Source organism: Hippopotamus amphibius, chromosome 7 (assembly GCF_030028045.1).
Source record: "Hippopotamus amphibius kiboko isolate mHipAmp2 chromosome 7, mHipAmp2.hap2, whole genome shotgun sequence".
Lineage (NCBI taxonomy): Eukaryota > Metazoa > Chordata > Mammalia > Artiodactyla > Hippopotamidae > Hippopotamus > Hippopotamus amphibius.
The window spans coordinates 110,567,302-110,591,275 of record NC_080192.1 but is presented as its reverse complement, the minus strand read 5'-3'; positions in this window follow the sequence as shown (position 1 = coordinate 110,591,275).

Here is a 23,974-nt window from a genome sequence, read left to right as displayed (position 1 = left end):
AGGAGAAACAACTGCTCTCGGCCGAGGAAGCCCGCCTCCGTCACGAGTCAGAGGCGGTCTCCCCTCCGCCCCATACTGTTTCTCAAGTAAACCCCTTTGTCTGGGACACTGAGGTTCCTGGCAAAGCTACTGATGTACTCCCAGTTCAGATTTCATTAAAATCCAATGCCGATGACCCGTGGAAAAACCGGTACCCCTTGAGGCCCAAGGCTGAATGATGTATCCAGCCTTTAATAACCAAGTTCTTAAAACATGAGCTGTTACGAGCCTGCCAATCTCCATGTAATACCCCCACTCTGCCCATAAAAAAGGAAAGTGGAGAATACAGGTTTGTTCAAGACTCGAGGGCAGTTAATTAGACAGTGATCCCAGTTCACCCAATAGTCCCTAATCCATACAGCATACTAAACGAGGTTCCAGAAGATGCACACTGGTTCACAGGGCAAGACCTAAAGGACGCCTTCTTTTGCATTCCCTGAAGCCAGACTCTCAATATCTCTTTGCCTTTGCGTGGACAGATCCAGACACTCATAGCACTTCCCAGCTAAGCCAGGCTAAGCTGCTCCAAGCCTTCAGGGATAGCCCCACCTGCTTGGAAATGCATTAGCAGAGGGATTAAGAGAATTAGTTGGTGAACGGGTCTCTCCTACAGTATGTGGATGACCTCGTAATTTCCAGTCCCACTAGGGAAGACAGATAAAACGTCATTCAGACCCTTGGCTTCCTAAGGGAATGAGGACATTGAATCTCTCCTTACAAGGCCCAGATTCAACCCAACAAGTTAAGTACTTGGGATGTGTGCTCAACCCTGGGACAGGGACACCAGCCCAGGACCAAAAGGAAGCCATTTTGACCCCTCAGCACCACCCCCCCTCCCTGCCCCAGATTAAGAGGCACTGAGGGCCTTTGTGGGGAAGGCAGTGTTTTGCAGGATCTAGAGACCTAGATTCAGCTCATAGCAAAGCCTCTCTACAAAGCCCTAAAAGGAGGTGACTGCAAACCCCTCAACCAGGATTAAAACAGCCAACACGTGTTCCTAGCTCTAAAATAAAAACTAGGGACTAAAACAAAACAAAAAACAAACAAATAAAACGAAACAAAACCTAGGGACTGCCTCTGAGTGAGGTCTCCCAAACTCAGAAAAACCCTTTACCCTCTACATATCTGAGAGACAAGGGGTAGCCCTGGGTGTCCTCACCCAAAAACTTGGGGACCTCCCCAGACCAATAGCTTATTCCTCAAAAAAAACTTGATCAGGTGTCCACTGGATGGCCAGGAAGTCTTAGGGCAGTGGCTGCTACTGCTCTGCTAGTAGAAGAAGCCAACAAGTTCACCCTGGAACAATCACTGGAAGTCCTAACTCCTCACCAGGCACAAGGAGTCCTAGAAGCAAAAGGACACCAATGGCTGACAGATGGATGACTCCCTAAATACTAAGCCCTCCTGCAAATCAAAACCACAATGAGGTATCACCTCACACCAGTCAGAACGGCCATCATTAAAAAGTCTACAAACAATAAATGCTGGAGAGGGTGTGGAGAAAAGGGAACCCTCCTACACTGTTGGTGGGAATGTAAATTGGTGCAGCCACTGTGGAAAACAGTCTGGAGGTTCCTTAAAAACCTAAAAATAGAGTTATCATATGATCCAGCAATCCCACTCCTGGAAAACTCTAATTCAAAAAGATACATGCACCCCAATGTTCATAGCAGCACTATTTACAATAGCCAAGACATGGAAGCAACCTAAATGACAGAGGAATGGATAAAGAAGATGTGGTACACATATACAATGGAATATTACTTGGCCATAAAAAAGAAGTAAATAATACCATTTGCAGCAACATGGATGGACCTAGAGATGATCATACTAAGTGAAGTAAGTCAGACAAAGACAAATACCATATGATATCACATATATGTGGAATCTAAAATATGATACAAATGAACTATTTACAAAACCAAAACAGACTCACAGACTTAGAAAACAAACTTATAGTTACCAAAGGGGAAAGTGGGGGGGGGGGAAAATAAATTAGGAGTTTGGTAATAGTAGATACAAACTACCACATATAAAATAGACAAACAACAAAGTCCTGAATAGCACAGTGAACTGTATTCAATATCTTATAATAAATCAAAATAGAATATGAAAAAGAATATATGTATAAAAAGACTATATACATGAATCACTTTGCTGTACACCTGTGTGGAGACTGTTGAACAAGTTTACTCAGCAGGCCCGACCTCAAGGATGAGCACCTGACCAATCCCGATGCAGGATGGTTTACTGAGGGAAGCAGTTTCATACATGAAGGGGTTAGGAAGGCCAGCTGTGTCACAGTCAGCCTGCAGGCAATTGTTGAGTCTGCAGCTCTACCCTCTCACACTTCCGCCCAAAACGTCAAGTGGATTGCCTTAAGCAGAGCACTCCAGCTAGGAAAGAGAATAAGAATGAAAATAAGCACTGATTGCAAGGATGGATTCCTAGCGCTACATGCCCATGCTGCCGTATGGAAAGAAAGGGGACTACTAACAGCCCAAGGGTCCCCTGCAAAACACCAGGCAGAAATTCCACAACTCCTAAAAGAGGTCCAGCTTCCAAGAGAGGTTACAGCCATTCACTGCAGGGGTCACCAAAGGGGCCACACTTCCCTTTTCAGGGGAGATGCCCTGGCAGACAAGGCGGCTAAGACGGCAGCACAAGAACACCCAGTCCTCACAAGCTGCGGCTCTCAGACCCGACAGGCCACCCTTCCCAATGGTGCCATCTTAGACACCTGAATAAAGCAAGTGGGCTAAATACAGGGGACTGGAAAGAGACCTCGCAGGGCGGCTGACGAAAAGTAACAAGCTTCGCATTCCTGGGGCCGAGCAATGAAAAATAATTAAGCACTTCCATGAATCCTTCCACTTAGGGCAGGACTTCCTATTCAAACTGGTACTCAGGCGTCCCTGGGTAAGGGACTGTCCCAAATGGTTAAAAATGTCACCAAGGCTTGCGAGTTTTGTGCCCGCAGTGACCCAGAAAGCCACCCCATACCTCCACCCCTAACTCAGCCCATACAACATCAGGGAACCTATCCAGGGGAAGACTGGCAAGTGGACTTGACCCAAATGCCCTCATATAGGGGATGGAAATACCTGTTGGTATTCATAGACACCTTTACAGGATGGATAGAAGCTTTCTCTGCTAGAACTGAAAAGGCAATAGAAGTATCCAAATTTCTGCTTAAAGAGATAACTTTGAGATTCAGGTCACCAAAAAGCCTACGGAGTGATAATGGACCTTCCTTCACTGCCAAGGGGACCCAACAGGTTTCCTCAGCTCTGGATATTAACTACCAACTCCACTCTTCCTGGAGGACCCAGTCCTCAGGCAAGGTAGAAAAAGCAAGTCGCGTTCTAAAAAGCTTGCTAAGCTATGCCAAGAGATTTCAGAAACTTGGGTCTTCCTCCTCCCTGTAACCCTCCTACAGACCAGGATGGCCTCCAAGGGAATTTTGAAACTTTGCGCATTTGAAATGACCTACGGGAAGCCCTTTTTGACTTCAGATCTCTTGTGTGATGAGGAAACCCCAAAACTGGTCGCCCATATTGTTTAACTTGAGCCAAGTTCAAAGGGCCCTCCAAGAATATGGAAACAAAGTGCTGCCCACCCCCAGGAAAGAAAAGGTTGAGGTCTCCATGCAGTCAGGGGACTTTGCCCAACTAAAAACTTGGAAGGAAGAGTCCCCTGAGGACCAGCTACAACCACAATGGATGGGACCATATCAAGTGTCACTAAACATCCCACCTGCTGTCAAGCTATGGGGAGTTACTAGTTGGGTACATCTGTCTAGAATGAAACCTGTATCTTATAAGTCCCAACAAGAACCAGCAGGGACCTCCTTCTGTGAGCCAGCGGAAGACCTGAGACATCCGTTCCAGAGAACAGGTAAGTGACTTCACGTGTCTATAGTGGGTTGTCCTAGTCATCCTTGTGTTTCTGACTATCATGCTCTTATTCTGCCACTTTTCAGAACCCCCGTCCCCCTGGTGAACATCTTTGCCCTTGCTGGGTGTGAAAGAAAAAATATAGTAATATGATGTCAAAAGCCATGATACTCCTATCAGGACTTCTGACGGTGGTCTTGGCTCATGAGGATTGGGAAAATAATGCTTTAGTAAACACATCTAAAATAATTGCCCAGGGAGAAGAATTAGTTGGGTCTGCCATAAAAACCCTGCTTTACAACAATCGCTACAGGTACAAACAGGTACATACCACAAGAGCTATCCCACAGACTCACAGATTTCAAAAACAAATCTATGGTTACCAAAGGGGAAACGTGGCAGAGGGGGGGTGATAAATTAGGAGGTTGGGATTAACATACACACATTACTATATATAAAATAGGAAACCAACAAGGACCTACTGTATAGCACAGGGAACTCTACTCAATATTCTGTAATAACTTATATGAGTAAAGAATCTGAAAAAGAATGAATATATGTATATGTATAACAATCACTTTGCTGTACACCTGAAACGAATACAACATTGTACATCAACTATACTCCAATAAAATTCTGAAAAACAAACAAGCAGAAACACAAGAGCTTTACCAATTCAAACACATGGAAACAACCCACACACACACACACACACACACACACACACACCCCAATACAAGCTCGATGGGCAATGTCCCCTCAGGCCTGATAACTTACCTATGTTTAACTCTTTTTAAAAATGTGACATAACTTTTCCATTAATCATGGCGACTTCTGCTATCCAGAAAACCAGTCATGCTTCTAACGCCACTACACCTCTAATGCTTCTCTTGGCTACGGTGAGCCTCTTGGAGTAATCCCTGGCCACTGGATGGTAAGATCACCACAATGTTTTGGAACCTGGACCCAAACTGCATTCCCATGAACGCCTCCATTCTGTGTGCTTATGATGAAGCCCAGGTCCAAGGTGTCTACAGGACAGGGATGGAATAGACTAAAAATTGGGCTAAAAATTGACAGGATCTATGGAAGTGGCGAGTAAACCCTCTTACACCACCATCTCATCTAAGCCAAGGGCAGGGAATACTCCTGGACTTCACTATTTTGAATATGCTAATGGGCCCCTATCCCCACATTGTATTCATAACTTGTCCCTTCCGTGGATCTGGATGGCTGCTTCCTTGCTAAATTCTTCTCTTCCCCAACCTCTTATTGTATCTTCAGGATATGTCTGGATATGTGGCACTCCCTTGAATGAGGGCCCAAAGACAAGGGCACCCCAGATAAAGTGTGGCCTCTGTGTACATGCTTATCCTTGTATCGGTAACGTGTGGCACGAGGGAGCCTGTACATTAGGACATTTGGTCCCGCTCACAGTCAGTAATAATGCCCAGTGTTGTCCCAGGAGGGTCATTGGATTAATACTGGCAGGAATAGGACTCGCAGGGGCATTGGCAACTCCATGCGGAGGCTTTTCCTACCATGAGGTAACCCTAGAAAATCTAACCAACACGTTAGAAAGCCTAGCCCTGACCACTGGAAATGCCCTAAATAGACGTTCAACTTCTTTAAACTCACTGGTCAGTGTGATCACAGACGACAGATTGGCCTTGGATTACTTGCTGGCTGAGCAGGGTGGCATGTGTGCAGTCATAAACAAAACCTGCTGTACCTGTGTCAATAATTCGGGGCAGATCGAGATGGACGTCAAAAAGATTCATGAACAGGCATCACAGTTACACTGCTAAAATCAGGGGTCAGACCCTAATGCCACCTGGTCCACCATTAAGAGCACCCTCCCTAGCCTTATGTGGTTCCCGCCCCTCCTGGGCCCAGTCATGGCCATACTCCTACTCCTCCTCTTTGGACCTTGCCCCTTTAACCTCTTGGTAAAGTTCGTGTCTTCCAGGTTACAACAGTTCCACATCAAAATGATGGCTATGCGAGGATTCCAGCCCATACCACCCTCTGACTTCAAACAAGAAGCTGTGCTGCCCTTGGGACCCCTAGACCAGGCACCCAGAGGTTTTTCACTCCCTCACAGGCAGGGTCAACACCCCTCCTATCCCTGAAGCAGCTACAGAAGACGGCCTTTCTCCTTCCCATGAGAATATGGGAGTAAAATCTCTGAAGGGGAACTGAGACAGGAGGGAAGGTGGCACGGTAATGAAGAAGTGGCTCAGCTGTTGGGATGTGATGAAGACTACCTGGAACCAGGTGAAACCTAGATGCCTTCTAGAACAGTCCAGTCATTGACCTTTACCTCATTATACCTTCATTGTAACATTAAAAATCACTCCCCCTTATGCCATGACAGTTCTGAGATGGACCATAAAGGCCAAAAAGCGGGTAGTGGCCCAATTCCTGGGAAATCTCCACCTTTCCCTGAAATAACAATATTTCTTCCACTCGGTAGTGTCTGAAATTACCCAGCCCATAAAAAACAATGACCCCGTGCCCTGGGGCTGCTCTCGCTTTCTGAGCTGGTCCACACTCTGCCTATGGAGTGTGTATCCCTCTAAACAAATGCACTTTTGCTTTTCTCTGGCTCGCTCTTGACTTCTTTCCTGCATGAAGCCAAGGGCCCTCACTTGGTGGTCCATCCTAAGGACTCCTGTGGGTCCCAGGATGTGACATTTCATCTCCTGCAAAAGTTCCCCCGCAGCAGTGAGAGTTCTGAGCCCCACATCGGGCTTCCCATCCCGGGGGTCCAGCACCGGGAAGACGAGTCCCCAGAGTGTTGGGCTTTGAAGGCCACCAGGGCTTCACTGCAGGAGCCCCCAGCACTGGGGGAAATGGAGGCTTCACTCTTAAAAGGCGCACGCCACATGTCACACACACAGGGACCAGGACAAAAGCAGTCATTTGATAGGAGCCTGGGCCAGACCTACCTGCTGGTCTCAGAGGCTCTCCTGGAGAGGCGGAGGGTAGCTGCAGCTCATGCTGAGAAGCTCCTTCTACCGCTTGACCAGGGCAGGCGGCGCCATTGTGGAGGCCCCGCCCTCTCGCTCGGCGCCCAGACCGGCCCGCCCAGCAGCCCGCAGGTGCCAGTGCTGGGAGCCTCAGGCCAAACCACTAACTGGGCAGGGACAGAGCCCACCGGCGAGCACACAGGCTGCCTAAAGACTTAGCACACTAAGCGAAGTAAGTCAGACAAAGACAAGGGTCATATGATATCCCTTATATGTGGAATCTAAAAAAGTGATACAAATGAACTTCTTTACAAAACGGACACCGGCTCACAGACTTAGAAAACAAACATATGGTTACCAAAGGGGGAAGGTGGGGTGGGGGGGAGGGATGAATGAGAGCTTGGGATTAGCATATATACACTATTATATGTAAAAGAGATAGTCAATGAGGACCTACAGTGTCGCAAAGGGAACTCGACTCAATACTCTATAATAACCTACTAACCTACATGGGAAAAGAATCTGAAAAAGAATAGCTATATGTAATATCTGGAGAAAAGCATGGTCTAAAAGAATACATGCACCCCAATGTTCACTGCAACACTGTTTATAATAGCCAAAACATGGAAGCAACCTAAATGTCCATCAACAGAGGAATGGATAAAGAAGATGTGTGCATACACACAACGGAATATTACTCATCCATTAAAAAGAAATAAATAATGCCATTTGCAGCAACATGAATGGGCCTAGAGCTTGGCATACTGAGTGAAGTAAGTCAGACAGAGAAAGAGAAATACTGGGCTTCCCTGGTAGCACAGTGGTTAAGAATCTGCCTGTCAATGCAGGGGACACAGGTTTGATCCCTGGCCCAGGAAGATCCCACATGCCATGGAGCAGCTAAGCCCATGTGCCACGACTAATGAGCCCAAGTGCCACAACTACTGAAGCCCATGCACCTAGAGCTCCTGCTCTGTAACAAGAGAAGCCACAATGAGAAGCCTGTGCACCACAACCAAGAGTAGCCCCCACTTGCCACAACTAGAGAAAGCTCGCACACAGTAACGAAGACCCAACACAGCCAATAAGTAAAAATAAAAATAAATACATAAATTCATATATAAAAAAAAGAAACACCGTATGATATCAGTTACACGTGGAATCTGGAAAAAAATGATACAAATGAACTTATTTACAAAACAGAAAGACTCAGACTAAGAGAACGAACTTATGGTTACCAGGGGGAAGGTGGAGGGGAGGGATAGTTAGGGAGTTTGGAACTGACATGTACACACTGCTCTATTTAAAATGGATAACCAACAAGGACCTACTGTATAGCACAGGGAACTGTGCTCAATATTATACAACAACCTAAGTGGGAAAAAAATTTGAAAAGCAATAGATATATATATATGTATAATTGAATCACTTTGCTGTACACCTGTAACTAACACATTGTAAATCAACTATACTCCAATTTAAAATAAAAATTAAAAAAAAAAAAGATTTCCTAAGCCCACAGCTGCCTCTAGACACAACCCCTAAACACGGCCCTGCCCACCATAGGGCCAAAACCCAGCTCTACCCACCGGTGGCAGGTACCGGCCTCTCCCAGCAGGAAGCCCACATCAGCCTCTAGACCAGGCTCACTTCCCAGGGGGCGAGATACAGGAAGCAAGAGAACTAGGATCCAACAGCCTACGGAATGAGTCTGCCAACACAGGCCAGACCCTGCTCTGGGACCAGCAGGGCCCTGGCCTTGCCCACTAGCAGGCCAATACAACCTTCAGGACAGACCCCATACACAACTTATCCGGAACTGGCCCCACCACTATCAATGATCTGAAATGGGCTCTGGGATCCCTGGCCCTGCAGCCAGACTGCAGGAACCAGCTTTGCCTGCCAGTAGTCTGGCACTAACCCCAGTATCTAGCTTCACTTGTCAGTGGGTGGGCAACAGCCCCAGAGTCTTCGGGACCCTGACTCCACCCACCGGTGGGCCAACACTAGCTCCGGGACCACCTGGGGTTGTGCATCCAGCTGCCTCGTGCCCAGGCCTCACTAAACAGCAGACTGTAACCCCCTGGCTGCTGCAGGTACCTGCCTCTCCTGGAGCCCCTTGGAAGAAAGTGGCCCCAGATAGTTCTTTCTGCATAAATCTGATATGGTTCATGCCATGTGCTCAGCAAAACTGCCTCCTTGACCTGCTCCAGTGGATTAAGCCAGGGGTTGGGACTCCAGCCAAAGGCAACCCCAGAGGCTGGCGGGAGGGAGGCTGGCCTCGCCTCTGATGGTTTTCTCAGAGATTCTGCCCAGCATGTGACTCTACATGGGATGGTGGCTAGCTGGCCAATCAGATAGCTTCCTGGGAAGAGGGTCGTTGGCATGGGAGCATTTCCCTCAAAGCCACTGACTTTCATTCATGCCCTCCAGCCCAGTCTGGAACCCCTGGAGGCAGAGCCCCCTTCATCTTCCCACGCCTCAGAACTGAAGGCATCTCCATCTGACCCTTCTGCGAAAACTAGAGCCTGTTTCACAGGAGAGGGTGGCCAGCCATGCTGTCACTCCCCCTCTCTGGCTGCTCACGGGCCACCCTGTGGCCACTCCTCTGGGTGCCCCTCCTCTGGGTGCCCCTCCTTCTCAAGCCAGGCAGGGTGTGAGGGTTGCTCCCTGTGCCAGGGGCCTGGCCCAGCTGGCCACGTGCAGGGAATGGCCGGCATGCACACTGGACCAAACCCAGATGGGCACGTTTGCAATTGCTTGATGATTTCAGGGCTCCTGCTGTCCCTCAGCCTCCCCTCTGCCGGGGGCACCAGGGCTAAAGAAAATGTGACCCCTCTCCCTCCCACACACTCTCTCTTGACAGAGAGAGGGGAGGCATCTGGCACACAGGCTCACTCTGATGCGGTGGAATGAGCTGCACCAGGGAGATGGGGAAAAAATAGAAACATGTTGCTGAGGCTGCAGGAAGTGTGCTGGGAGCAGGGGTCCCGAGAGGACAAGAAGGAGAGGCTTCCAGCATCTAGGAGGGGTTGACCCGCTTGTCTGCAGGCAGCACCCTTGCCAGGCCAGCCCTTAGAAGGTTGGGAGTTGTGTGAGGTTGGTCTTGTCCCCAGCCCACCCACCTCCCCCACCCTTTCAACACGTTCTCCTCACTTCCCCTCCCCGTCTTTGGGAAACCAGTGCCCTCCTGGTCCTGCAAACCACATATTCATTCCTGACTCTGAAGGATAACTCAGATTTAAAATATTCTCATCCCACATCAGAGTGTGTGTCACTATGCTGTGGCTGCCCCAAAGCCTCCTGCCCAGATAAGTGGCGGACACACTCACCCACACTGATGAACTGGGGTGGCCAGGGGGCAGAGGGTGAGGAAGTTGGGATGGATTAAAAAGAGTAGCCTCTGGAAAACAAGGCTCCATCAAAGAAATGAACCTCCTAGACTGTGATGGACCTTCTGGTCAGAGATGCGGAGTGTGGGCTTGCCTTCTCCCCAACACAGGAAGGGCTTGCTCAGGGCAGGAGGGTGGGAAAGAAAGCCTAGTGGTTAGTGTGACACAGGGCCCCACCCCAGCCTCCCTCAATGACTTGGAAGATGAGCTGACTTCTCACAGCAGAGGAAGAAAGAGACCTGCACTGGGAGTCCAGGGTGCTCTCAATTCTGGCCCCTGAATGAGACTTGGAACCTTGGGCAAGTCACCCACTGGGCCTCAGTTTCCCTATTGGTAAAATGGGGAAAATCCTACCTACCTCTCAGGGCTGTCGCGTGCTCTGCTGAGATAAAAGACCTAAAAGATACAGGCAGTTTAGATCGTGGGACACCACGAGGAGGTGGAAGAATAGTGAACAGGGTGTCTAACGATGAATCTGGCTGTGTGGCCTTGGACAGGTTGCTGCCCCTCTCTGTGCACTGAGAGGGTTGAGCCGTCAATCTCCAATGTAGTTTGACCCCCTCATCACCATCTTCATTTATGAAGAATAACACAGTTATCTTCACCCTTCTTAAGGGATCCTTTCCCAGGAGGTGCTGCCAGCAGCTTCTACGTTGTCTCTCTTGACAGCTCAGAGCCACTGCCCAGGGCCTTGCTCTAGACACCAACTTTTCTGAGGACTCTGTGTTGGGGGACCCCAGAGCAGAATGAGGGAGGCAGGCCCTACTCTTCTCCTGCCCCCAGTGCCTGGGAATGATCTGTTGCTTCCCTTGCCTCCACACCCTCTGCCTCCCTGGGTGGGTTTCCTGCCTGGTCTCTGTGATTCCCTGACAGCCAGCTCTCTTCCCACACAGGCTGCCCCCTGCCTTGTGGGTCACTTTTGGCAAAGTCTGGTCTTGGGTCCTGAACCAAACTCCTATAGTCTGGGGCTCCCCAGTGGGTTCCTGGAGAAGTTACTGGGAGCCCGGATCTAGGAAAGCTGCCTCCTCACCCCTGGCCTGGGTCAGACTGAGCTCTGGCCTGCGGGGATGTGCTGTCAGGGAAGGGTCCAGCCGTGGACCTGCTCTGCGGATAGGCATGACTCACAGCCATCTGGGTCAGGAGGACCACACTCTCCGGAAGGGAAGGCAGCTCATAGCCGATGATGCGAATGTGTGATCCTCTCTCTCTTCTTCTCCCCCTTCAGCCCTTGGTCTCGATTTCCTCTCGCTCCCAACAGCAACACAGTGACTGAGAAAGGAGGAAAGTAAAGTGCTGGTGATGCCGCCTCAGTTTTCCCATGGGCTCTGGGGCCAGGAGGGGTTTCCTAGGTCACATCCCCACCGCCAGTCTCTAGGCCTGGCCACACTCAGACCAGCCGCCCTGTCAGCTCAGACCCCAGCATCCTAAAACCTCCCCCTCTAGCCCTGACCTCCTCACTCAGAGGTGAGGGTTTGGACCAGAGGACAGAGGGCAGCCCAGTGACACCAAGGGGGACCCTGATGCCTGGTGAGCTACACAGCACTGGATGGGGTGGTGGAGGCTTAGAAGGACCCCTCTGTCTGCCACCCATCCCCAGGCCCCTTCCTCCTTCAGGCCTTCCTCCCTGTCCCAGCCTACCTGCCTTAGGTACTCTCTGTATCTTCTAACCGACCGCATCACCCACGTGTGTGTCTCTGGACCTTTGTCACTTTGTCCCTGTTTTCTGTCTCTGGCTCCCTGTTCACCTCTGTCTTTGCCTGTCCCTGTCTCTCCCAATGGCTTTACAATGTTCTCTGCTGTCTCTGCCACTGTGTCTCTCTGTCCCGTTCTGCCTCCCTCTGACCGTTTCTCTGACCTTCCTTCCCCTCTCTGGCCCTCCCCTCTGCATTCATTGCTATGGGCTTTGTAACCCACTTTGCAACAATCTTATGAAAAAAAAGAAAAAGGAAAGAAAAGGCACCAGTTGGTTTTCTTCAGTGCAATGAAACCCTGGCGGCCTTAGAATTTGGCTGCAGGGCCTGCCCACCTCTCTGCTATGGCTTTCCCTCCCTTCCTCCTGGACAACCTGTGCTGGGGGAGCTTCCTTGTGCACCAGCCAGAGACACCAGCTCCAGGGCAGCTCCCACCCGACTCCACTTATCAGGCCAAAGCAGAAACACGCCAGCCACGATGCATGCCCTGAAGGCACAGCCAAGCATAGGGATAGAATAGGAGCCCACAGAAGCCAGGGCATATTTCCCAGGTGGAACTAGGTGTTCATTATGGACTGAATGTCTGTGTTCCTTCCAAACTCGTATGTTGAAGCCCTAACTCCAATGCCACAGTAGGTTTAGGTGGGGTCATGTGGGTGGGCCCCCATGATGGGATTAGTGCCCTTACAAGAAGAGAAAGAGAGACCAGAGCTCTTTCTCTCTGCCGTGTGAGGATATAGCAAGGAGGTGGCTGTCTGCCAGCCAGGGAGAGCCCTCACCAGGAAAGGAATCAGCTAGCATCTGAATCTTGGACTTCCCAGCCTCCAGAACTGTGAGAAATAAATGTCTGTTGTTTAAACCATCTAGTCTGTGGTATTTTGCTATGGCAGCCAGAGCTGCCTAAGACACTGCTCTATCCTGTTGAGGCCTCTGTGGGGACGCAACAGCCTGGTCAGATCACCAGGCCCTACCTGGACCAAGGCCAACTCCACCCTGCACTCTATAGCCTCGCCACAGTTTTGTAGCCTCTGGTTTTGCCAGAGGTGCTCCTGTAGGGATGTGAATGAGGCCCCTGACACCAGGGCTGGCCTCCAACCCAGGAGCCTGGGAATCTCGCTGGCTTGACTGCAGTGGGCATGGGAGGCCCAGGACTGGCTCCTGGGTCAGCATAGGATATTGAAAACACTCTGCTTGTTTTGTGAGGGAGAGAAAAGGGAAAAGGCCCTAGGACAGTGTAAGGCCACCCCACCCCTGCCATTCACCCATCACTGTCTTGCATCCTAGGAGCATCTGTGTGCCTTGTCCATGCCCCACCAAAGGCTCCTGTCCTCCTGCCTGCCCACATGTCCCCACTCCACCCATATCCCCAACCCGCATAAGGGCATCGCAAGGGGGCAGCTGCCTGGGTGGAGTGCAAACTCCTCCCCCTCACCATCCAAGCCTGGGCCCTTGTCATGATGACAGTAGCTGTTGTTTTTTGAACATCTAAAGTGTTCACGAATCTACAGTTTACAAAGGACTTCCTCCTGCTGCATTTCACTGACTCCTCACAACAGGATCGACTCTGTGTGTGAATTACAGAGAAGGAAACCATACTCCAGGGGGTTAAGTGACCCCATGCTGATTACACAGTCAACACAGTGTTGGTCCCCTGCTCCCAGGGCTGTGACCCAGCTAGCTAATCTCCTGACACAAAGCCCCTTTTGGCCAAGACAACTCTATTAACCCACAGGCATATCTAGTATGTTCCTGCTTGTGGGCCTTTGTTTGGTCATTTCCCTGCCAGAAATGCTTTTACCCACTCTTTCTGATCATTTAATCATACTGACCTTTCACAGCTCAGCTCCTGCCCAATGCCATCACAGAGCAAGCTTTCTTGGAACCCCATGTTGCACTTGTAATCAGCACTATGGACTTTAATAAGTGTGGCAGAACCTGCTACTTGTCACTCAACATTCACTTTCCCCTTCTTCCTCAGCTATGGGACCCCTGAATTTTAGTGGGGTATAATGGTTGCCTAGATGAAAGTTTGTATTTCCAAGTTTCCACATGATTAGATGTAGTCAGATTCTAGCCAATGGATATTAAGCAGGGTGTCATTTATGACTTTGGGGAAGTATTCATAAAAGGAGAGATGCCCTTTTTCTTCCCTCCTTTCCTATTTCCTGCCAGCTGGAATGTGAACATGATGGCTGGAGCTTGAGGAGCCATTTTGGGCCATAAGGTGGATGCCATGTTTGAGGATGGCAAAGCAACATGACCAAAGGAACCTAAGACCCTGATGATCATGGAGATGCACTACAGTCCCTAGGCTATATGCTTCCACACTTTGTTTATCTGCAGCGTTAATCATCTTCCAATTTGTTTAAGCCATTACTATTTTGGGTGTTCCATCACTTTAGCCAAACACAATCCTACTTATTGGTACAAAACAACCACCAACAAGTAAGTTCGTATCAAGCATAACTTTTTATTTTATATTGGAGTATACTTGATTAATAATGTTGTGTTAGTTTCAGGTGTACAGCAAAGTAATTCAGTTATACACATACATGTATCTATTGTTTTCCAAATTCCTTTCCCATTTAGGTTGTTACATAATATTGAGCACAGTTCCCTGTGCTATACAGTAGGTCCTTGTTGGTTATCCATTTTAAATACAGCAGTGTGTACATGTCAATCCCAACCTCCCTAACTACCTCTTCCTCACACCCTCCCCCACTGGTAACCATAAATTCATTCTCTAAGTCTGTGAGTCTGTTTCTGTTTTGAAAATAAGTTCATTCATATCATTTTTTTAAGATTCCACATATAAGCAATATCACATGATATTTCTCTTTCTCTGAGACAGGATTTTTCAAAGCTGTTTTTCTGTTTAATTTTCACAGCAACCTTAAAGCTGGGCATAAATACCAGTTAATTAGAGTTTCATCTCCCAAATGAGTTTTGCTCGTCCTACAACATTTGTTGGTTCTCACTACATACCAGACACTGGGTGAGGCATTGAGGATTCAGTAGTAAGTAAGTTAAACTCCTTTTCTTCAACACATTGACAGTCTAGTGGGGGAAACATACAAGTAAATGAAAATAACTATGTAACGTGATGATAATGATACTGTATCACCATTTTAAGATGCCATCGTTTGTTAGACACACTGCTTGTACCATCAAGAAAAATAATACTACCATTAAACTGAGGCAGGATGCCTTAATAATTGTCCCACATGACACATGAACCAGTCACACCAACCTCCCATTACTTTGAAATTTTTTATTATCTATGCCAAGGGATTTCATAATATCTCCAGCCTTCAGGTGCCTCGCTTCAAGTGTGACAGGCCATCTTTTTAGACATATCTCATTAACAAAATATAACACAGCTTCATCTATTTGTATCTGCCTTTCCTGTCTTATAAAGCACGTGGTTGTTGCTTTGGAGGAAGCACAGAATTGTGATTCCTCTAATGATGAATATTTGTTTCGTTAATATCAAATTTATGCCCCACCACTGTTTCATGTTTTTCTTCATACTTAACTTTTTATTCCTTTGCTGAATCATAGCATTCTTGAAGGCAGTTTGAATGGCAGTTAAACTCAAGAAATAAAATTTTAAGAATGCACAAAACTCTACTAAAGAATGATGGCCAAGTTCATGGCTACACAAACAGTGACAATGATATGGGACTGCCACCCGAGAAACAGTGATCATAAGATGCTTTTGCTTGTAAGCACAGCTCCAGCTCAGAGATGTGAAGATGTAGGGGGGAAATGTACATCTTCCGGAGGCTGGAGGAGGGAGCAATGAGGAATGACTGCTTACTACGTATGGGGTTTCCTTTCAGGGAGGAAAATGTTCTAGAAATAGATAATGATGACGGCTGCACACATTGTGAGTGAACTAAATGCCATTGGATTCGTGCATTTTTAAATGATTAAAATAGTAAGTTTTATGTTATGTGAATTTTACCACAATAAAAAAAAGTATGACTTAGATTTGATGAAAACGGTGGCTGCTTTCATTTAAAAATTACTAAGTTCCAAGCACTGGTCTAAGGACATTACATCCAGAAGCAAATGCAATCCCAGCAACAACCCTTTACCATAGGTAATAATAATCACTAATATCAATTGACCATGGACCAGTCAGTGAATCAGGCCCTTACAGGCACCAGTTCACTTACCCTTCATAACAACCCTATAAAGTTCAGTCACTTCTGTCATAATGTTTGTTTTAAAAACACAAATTTGTTCCCATATGACTGGGATATAAGGGAACAATTTGAGCATAGTGCAAGTTTCATTTTTCTCATGTGCGATTTCGTCCATGAGAAACATGAGATCCGGGCTTGGCAACCACAGCCCTCTGGCCAGTGGCCTGATTTTGTAAATAAAGCTTTATTGGACCCAGGACACTTATCTATTTACATCTGGCCTATGGCTGCTGCCACACCACAACAGCAGAGCTGGATCATTGCAACAGAGACCATACGGCATTGCAAAGCTGAAAGTATTTATTATCTGGCCTCTTAAGAAAAGTTTGCTGAGCCCTGTGTTCTGTGACCCCAAAAGACTGCACCCAACTGAACTGAGCTGCTGAGACAAAGCACACCGGGTCACCAATAGGAAAGATGGTCTGTAACCAGACAGCTACAATGCAGGCTCAGAGGGGACGGTGACACACAGGCCACCAGGACTGAGAAGATCAGAAAAGGCTTCCTGAGGCACTGAGCCACCCTAAATACTGGGGTTAGATTCCAGAGTCAGGCGGGGGGCAGAGGCCCAGTGGCAACAGAGCCTCCAGAGTCCATTGGGTCGCACCTCTGCTCACCTGCAGCTGCGTTTCTCTGTGGCCCCGCCTCTGAATGGGGGGGGGGGTGGGGCACCAGCCATCACTCTGGGTCCCGGTCAATCTCCTGAGCCCCCACCCCCAGCCTTCCTCGGAGTCAGCCCCGGGTCCCTGCAGAAAGCAGCCCCATGTTAGATGAAACTATTTGGATTTGGAGAGCAAGAGAGTTCCAACACCTCCTGGCGTCGACCCTCAGCCAGACTGTAATTTCCCCAAACGAGGTAAGCCCCTTTTCTCCCCCATTTTTTAAAAATATTTTTCAAAATCTATTTGTTTATTTTATTTCTTATTTATTGGCTGCATTGGATCTTCGTTGCTGTACACAGGCTTTCTCTAGCTGCGGAGAGCAGGGGCTACTCTTCACTGCAGTGTGCAGGCTTCTTATTGCGGTGGCTTCTCTTGTTGCAGAGCACAGGCTCTAGGCATGTGGACTTCAGTGGTTGTGGTGCATGGGCTCAATAGTTGTGGCTTGCAGGCTCTAGAGTGCGGGCTCAGTAGTTGTGGCACACGAGCTCAGTTGCTCCTCGGCATGTGGGATCTTCCCAGCCCAGGGACCGAACCCGTGTCCCCTGCATTGCCAGGCGGATTCTTAACCACTGTATTACCAGGGAAGTCCCTCCCCATTTTTTGTTTCATTTTAGACACCAGGAACTGAGACCAAAGAGAAAGATTGCTGCTAAAAGAGACGAGAATTGAGTGCTAAGGTCCCTCATTGGTCTTAACTGTCTGCGATTCAACTAAGCACATCAAGTTAGAAAGAAGAATCTCCTGAGCAGCAGCTGAGGGGCCAGCCCTTTGCTGGGCTCTGTGGGGGCACTTAGAGGACACCTTACAGCACCAGCGTGAGGAAACGTGCAGCAGGGGCAGGGCCCGAGCTGTGGAGTCAGGTGGACCTGAGTTGACATCTTTCCTTTGCCACCTGCTTTATAATCTTAGGCAAGTCATGATCTCTCTGAACCTCAGTTCCTTCATCCGTAGAATAGGGATCCACTGTCTGCTTCCTGGTTCCTCTGAGGACTAGATGAGACGGCCCTCGCCTGCCGGTGAGCCCTGGGAGCCACATCTTTGCCAGTAGCAGCCTCCTCCTTTCCACTCCTGCTTCAGATGGAATTGTTACACTGAGCAGACACAACTTGGGGCTGAAATTACAACCCACCTTTATTTTTGCCTTTATTCAATGGGAGAATTTCTTCTGTCCTGTGACCTTTCTATTCATTTCTAGACAACACAGACTCATAAAATGCTGTTTTAATGAAGATATTTAGAATATCCTGTCCCATCAAATAGCCCGTGAATGTAATTCAAAATTACAGTTCCTCTCCCCCAGCTGCCTGCCAGCCATCTGGCTTCCTCTTTCTCCTTTACTTCCTCTCCATCTCTTTGGCTATTATTTCTGACTCCACTGGGGATGGGCAGGGGGACGAACAAGGAGGAGAGGAAAGGGGTTCGGCGGTCCTCTCCGGTTCTATCAGCTGAGGCTGCATTAGCTCTCTGGGCAGCCTCATTGGACAGATCATCCTTGGACCCCACGTGGACCCTGTATTTGTTTCCTGGGGCCGCATAACAACCACAAACCGGGTGGCTTAAAACCACAGGAATTTATTCTCTCAGTTCTGGAGGTTAGAAATCTGAAATCAGGTATCAGCAGCCCCCTTTCGAAGGCTCTAGGCAAGAATCCTTCCTTGCTGGCGTTCCTTGGTTTGTAGCTGCATTCTTCCAATCTCTGCCTTCATCCACGTGTGGCCTTCTCCCCTGTCCCCTGTGTCCTTGTAGCTCTCTGTTTCCAAGTCTCACTCTCCTTATAAGGATCATAAGGTCATTGGATCTAGGGCCTGCCCTACTCTATCATGACTTTGTCTTAACTTGATTATATCTACAAGGACTGTTTCTAAATAAGGTCACATTCACAGGCACCAGGGTTTAGGACTTGAATATATCTTTTTTTAGGGTGGCGGAGGGAAGAATACAATTCAACCCGCTCTGCTCTGTCCCACGGGATACATCCATGCAGCCTTTCTCCCAGAAGACTCAGGAACTTTACGCTGATCCCAACATAGCCACCTCTCCTTCAGCTCATCCACTGAGCAGCTGGCCAGCCATCTCTACCCCTCCAGGTTTCTCAGGTGGGAGTCAGGCATCAGTTCACTGGCCCCATCATGCAGGGATCCCATCCTCACCTCCCTGAGAAGCTCTGACAAAGCCCTCTTATTGGTTATATGAGAGGCAGGCACCTTCCACTCCTCTTCCTTAAAAGGGGAGGAACATGGGATTCAATAAATACATCCTTTCCCCCAAGTTCTCCTCATTTGTCTTCCAAATTCTCCTCATTTATCTCCAAGAACCTGATTCTCAACCACAAGAAGAGCTATAAGATTTGTAAAGTTTTAAAATATCTCTTTTTAGTTTGCATCTTGCTGCAGTGACTCTGGGAACCGATACCTGTCATCTTCAGATCTCAGCAGATACTTCCATTGTAACATCCCATTTCACCCCTCCCCAAGCCTGAGGAATGGAGACCAGACAGCCTTTTGCAGGTGGCCTCCCTAACTGGCCATTCAGGCCTTCTCCAGGGGAGAGAGGCCTCTAGGCTTGGCCCCCAGCCAGATCCTGCCTGCTCTGAGGCCACCCCTACTATTAGCAGAATCCTAACAAGTGTGGCAGAAAGAAGCCCAGTGGACATGGTGTATTACCACTTCCTCCACCTGTGACCTTATACAAACTATTTACTTCACTGACCTGCATTTTCCTCACCATAAAATAGAAAAATAGTAATAATACAGACCAAATTTCCCAGAGCCATTGTCAGAATTAAACGTGTTGCATGTTATCCAACTGGATCCAATGAATTCATTCAGCTCCCAACAACAAGTAATTGAAGGCTCCAGGGCAGCGCAGGGCTCCAGGGAGGGAGAGTGTGGGAGTCTCACCCTCAGAGAGCTTACCGTCCAGTTGAGCAGCGAACAGGCACATGACCACAGACAGAAATAACAGCCCACGCCATATAACAGCCACAGGGAAGATTTAAGGCTGGCCACGGACCCCTAGTCAAATCAGCGTCACAGTGTGACCCATAGGCATCTGGAGGAAACACATAATGCTGATTTGGGACAGCCTGTTAGAGGGGGTATGCCTTGGGCAGGACCCTGACAGGAAGTAAGATTGGATGGGGTGGCCGGGGGGGATTGGGGAAGAGGCATGAAATCTCTCCCTAAGTTCTCCCCGTGAAGAAGGCCCGAAAAGCGTAAGTACACGTGTGCGTCTCGTGGTCATATACGTTAGGGTCACAAATCAGCTGGCAAAGTGGCGCAGGGGCTGGTGGTTTCCAGACTTGGCTGCTCAGTGGAATCATCTGGGGTGTTTTAAGAACTACTGATGCCCTGGTCCTACCCCAGAGACTCCCATGTAATCAGTTTGGGGGTTGGTGTGGGCACTGGCATTTTAAAAATATCCCAGGAGATTCTAATTTGCAGCCAGGGTTAAGAACCAGTGACAGCCTCTCAAACCTCAGTGGGAGTGATTGGGCTTCTGTTAAAAAAAAAAAAAAATTGCTAAAAGAGAAAGCAACTTTATTTTTAAATGCCAAGCTGCCAGGGTGGGGTGGTGGTGTCAGATTTCCGCACCACCTTTGCCTGCCTCCAGCCACTGCCCCCACATTCTTGAAGCTGCTCCAATAAAGCCAAGCTTCTGCTCAAAATGCTTCTTTCCCTTCCTGGAAAATGCTATTCCCAGGAAACTCCCTCCCAACTGTGGGGGCATTTTGTTCTCAGTGCTTTGCTGTGCTTGTCAAAGTGCTTGGATCCCCCAACATCATGCAGTTTTGCTCAGATGTCATCAGATGACAGAGAATTTTCCAGAAGGGTTGGAGGAGCCCTTCTGAGGAGGTCACTGCTGCAGCAGAGGACAAGTGGAAAGGGTGCTGGATTTGGGAGCCAGGAATCCCCCTAACCAGGTTCTACACTGCCACTAACTGGCTCCTCCCTCTGAGCCTCAACTTCCACATCTGTGAAATGGGGGTGGCCCCAGTGACCCCAGGGTCCCTCCTCACCCTGGCCCTCTGAGACATCAGAAGCTGCTCCAAGCTGAATACAGCTGGGCCTGAGTGCAGCCACCTCCGGGCTCTGCTTCCTGAGGTCTCAGCCAAGCCCTGGGCTTCCTGCCTGACGAGCCGCGGGCACAAGGGCCCTTCACAGAGCCTCCGCGTGGTTTTCCTGGGGAGCGGGGTGAGGAGGCAGGAAGCCTCGCAGAACTAACACAAGGCTTCGTCTGTGTCCAAGCTGAGGGAGGGTGGACTGAGCAGCCCGCGGGGGCTCTATCTTGCCTCTGGATTTTTCCATGGCCTTTTTCAGAACTTTCATTTGATCATCAAACAACCTCGCGGCAGTAGAGACCAGTAAGGACAATTAGCTCCATTTCACCTCTGAGGAAGCGGAGGCGCTGAGGTGCAGTGAGGTAAAGTGTTGCTGGAGGACCCAGAACATCAGAGCAGTCAACAGCATCTGCTGCATTACCACTTGACCTTTCTAAGCCTCAATTTTCTCACCCAAGAAAGTAAATACTCTTAACTGCTCTGGTAGGCCTGCCTATGCTCTGCGGTGAGGGAGGCTCAAGGTCACCTTTGGGCAGGAGGTGCGGCCCAGGAGCTAAGTCAATGCAAAGGCAGGACCCAGATGCCAGGTGGTGTTCTAGAACTTTCTCAACTTCATCTCCTATTATCCTCACAGCTGCCCTGTCAGTCAGCCATCCTTTACCCTGCTTTGCAGAGAGAGGGGAGACTGATGGTCCATACACAGCCAGGGGTCAAATTCAGGTTCCGAGTCCTGTTTTTCCACTCCCCTGTGCTGCCCCCTTGGGGTGGGTTTAGCTCAAGAGGCAAGTGCCGATTCAGTGTTATCTTCTCCCACCGTCCAGACAGATGGCCCCTGGCAGAGGCAGCCCAGGAAACCAGGGAAGGAAACCGTTGAGTTTGAGAAACTTGTGCTTTGAGATCATACCCTTCTTCAGACCAGCGGGAGTTTTTTTTTTTTTTTTTTTAATTAATTAATTAATTTTATTTATTTATTGGCTGCATTGGGTCTTCATTGCTGCACATGGGCTTTCTCTAGTTGCTGTGAGCGGGGGCTACTGTTCACTGTGGTGTGCAGGCTCCTCATTGTAGTGGCTTCTCTTGTGGAGCACGGGCTCTAGGCGTGTGGGCTTCAATAATTGCAGCACATGGGCTCAATAGTTGTGGCTCACAGGCTCTAGAGCACAGGCTTAATAGTTGTGGCGCACGGGCTTAGTTGCTCTGTGGCATGTGGGATCTTCCCAGGGCAGGGCTCGAACCTGTGTCCCCTGCATTGGCAGGCAGATTCTTTACCACTGCGCCATCTAGGAAGTCCCAGCGGGAGTTTTTGCAGAGAAATTTTACAGGGATTAAAGAGTTATATACTTTTTTAAAAACCTAGAAAAACTAGAAGAGAAACTTAAACAGTCAACAAATATCTGGAGGAAGTTTTTTTTTAAACTTGGAATCACTGATGAAATCACAAAGGAAAGAATAGCAGATCTGACTACAGAAAAATATTTTCTGCATTAAAAAAAAAAAGACTGAAAAGGGGCAAGTGTGGAGAAATATTGACAGCAAGTAAGGGAGATAAAAGGTTGTCTCTTTTTATTTATGTATATTCTGCCTCCTTCCTAAAGTGTTTTTAGGAGGAAATATTTCATAAAGAGCACATTCATTGTTGTATAACAAAGGGAGTCCAACTCGAGGATGGAAGATGCCTTAAAGGACTGGGGCGGGGAGGGTCGGGGGCACTCGAGGCGGGGGGAGTCAAGGAAGGGAGGGAATACGGGGATATGTGTATAAAAACAGATGATTGAACTTGGTGTACCCCCCAAAAAATAAAAAATAAAAAAAAAAGAGCACATTCAAACTGATAGTTTAAAAATAAACAAAGGGTCTTAACACCAAGTGGGGAAAGCAGGGAGGGTTGGGGAGGAATGAATTGGGAGATTGGGATTGCCATATATACATTACTAATAAGAAAAAAAATACCAAACTGTACAGTCTAAATATATACAGTTTATTGTCTGTTAACTGTATCTCAATAAAAGTTCTTAAAACAAAACAAAACAAAAATAAATAAAATAAACAAAGGGCTTTATATACAAGTAGGCAAGGAGCATGCAGAAGCAATTTACGTAAAGCAAAGTACGACTAGTAAATGGATTTGTAGCAAATGTCCAACCTAGCTAATCACCAAAGAAATGAAAAGTAAAATATAAAAAAATTTCAACTAACATCCAGTGCTCATGCATGGGTGATAACAATTACACTTTACAATTCTTCAAGAAAATATGGTGACAGATACTGAAAACTATAAAAATATTTGTTCTCTTCAACAGAGTAATCTTACTACTGGGGACTTATGCCAAAGAGTCTAAAATGTGGACAGAGTTAGGTACATGAAGATGCTCATTGCAGCATCAAAAACCAAACTACATATGATCGAGTAATCCCACTACTGGGCATATACCCAAAGAAAACCATAATCCCAAAAGAAACTTGTACCATAATGTTTATTGCAGCACTATTTACAATAGCCAGGACATGGAAGCAACCTAAATGCCCATCAACAAATGAATGGATACAGAAGATGTGGCATACATATACAATGGAATATTACTCAGCTATAAAAAGGGATGAGATGGAGCTATATGTAATGAGGTGGATAGAACTACAATCTGTCATAATCTGTCATACAGAGTGAAGTAAGTCAGAAAGAGAAAGACAAATATTGTATGCTAACTCACATATACGGAATCTGAAAATGGTACTGATGAACTCAGTGACAAGAACAAGGACGCAGATACAGAGAATGGACTGGAGAACTCGAGGTATGGGAGGGGGCGGGGGGTGAAGGGGAAACTGAGACAAAGCGAGAGAGTAGCACAGACATATATATACTACCAACTGTAAAATAGATAGTCAGTGGGAAGTTGTTGTATAAGAAAGGGAGTCCAACTCGAGGATGGAAGATGCCTTAGAGGACTGGGGCGGGGAGGGTGGGGGGGACTCGAGGCGGAGGGGAGTCAAGGAAGGGAGGGAATACTGGGATATGTGTATAAAACAGATGATTGAACCTGGTGTACCCCC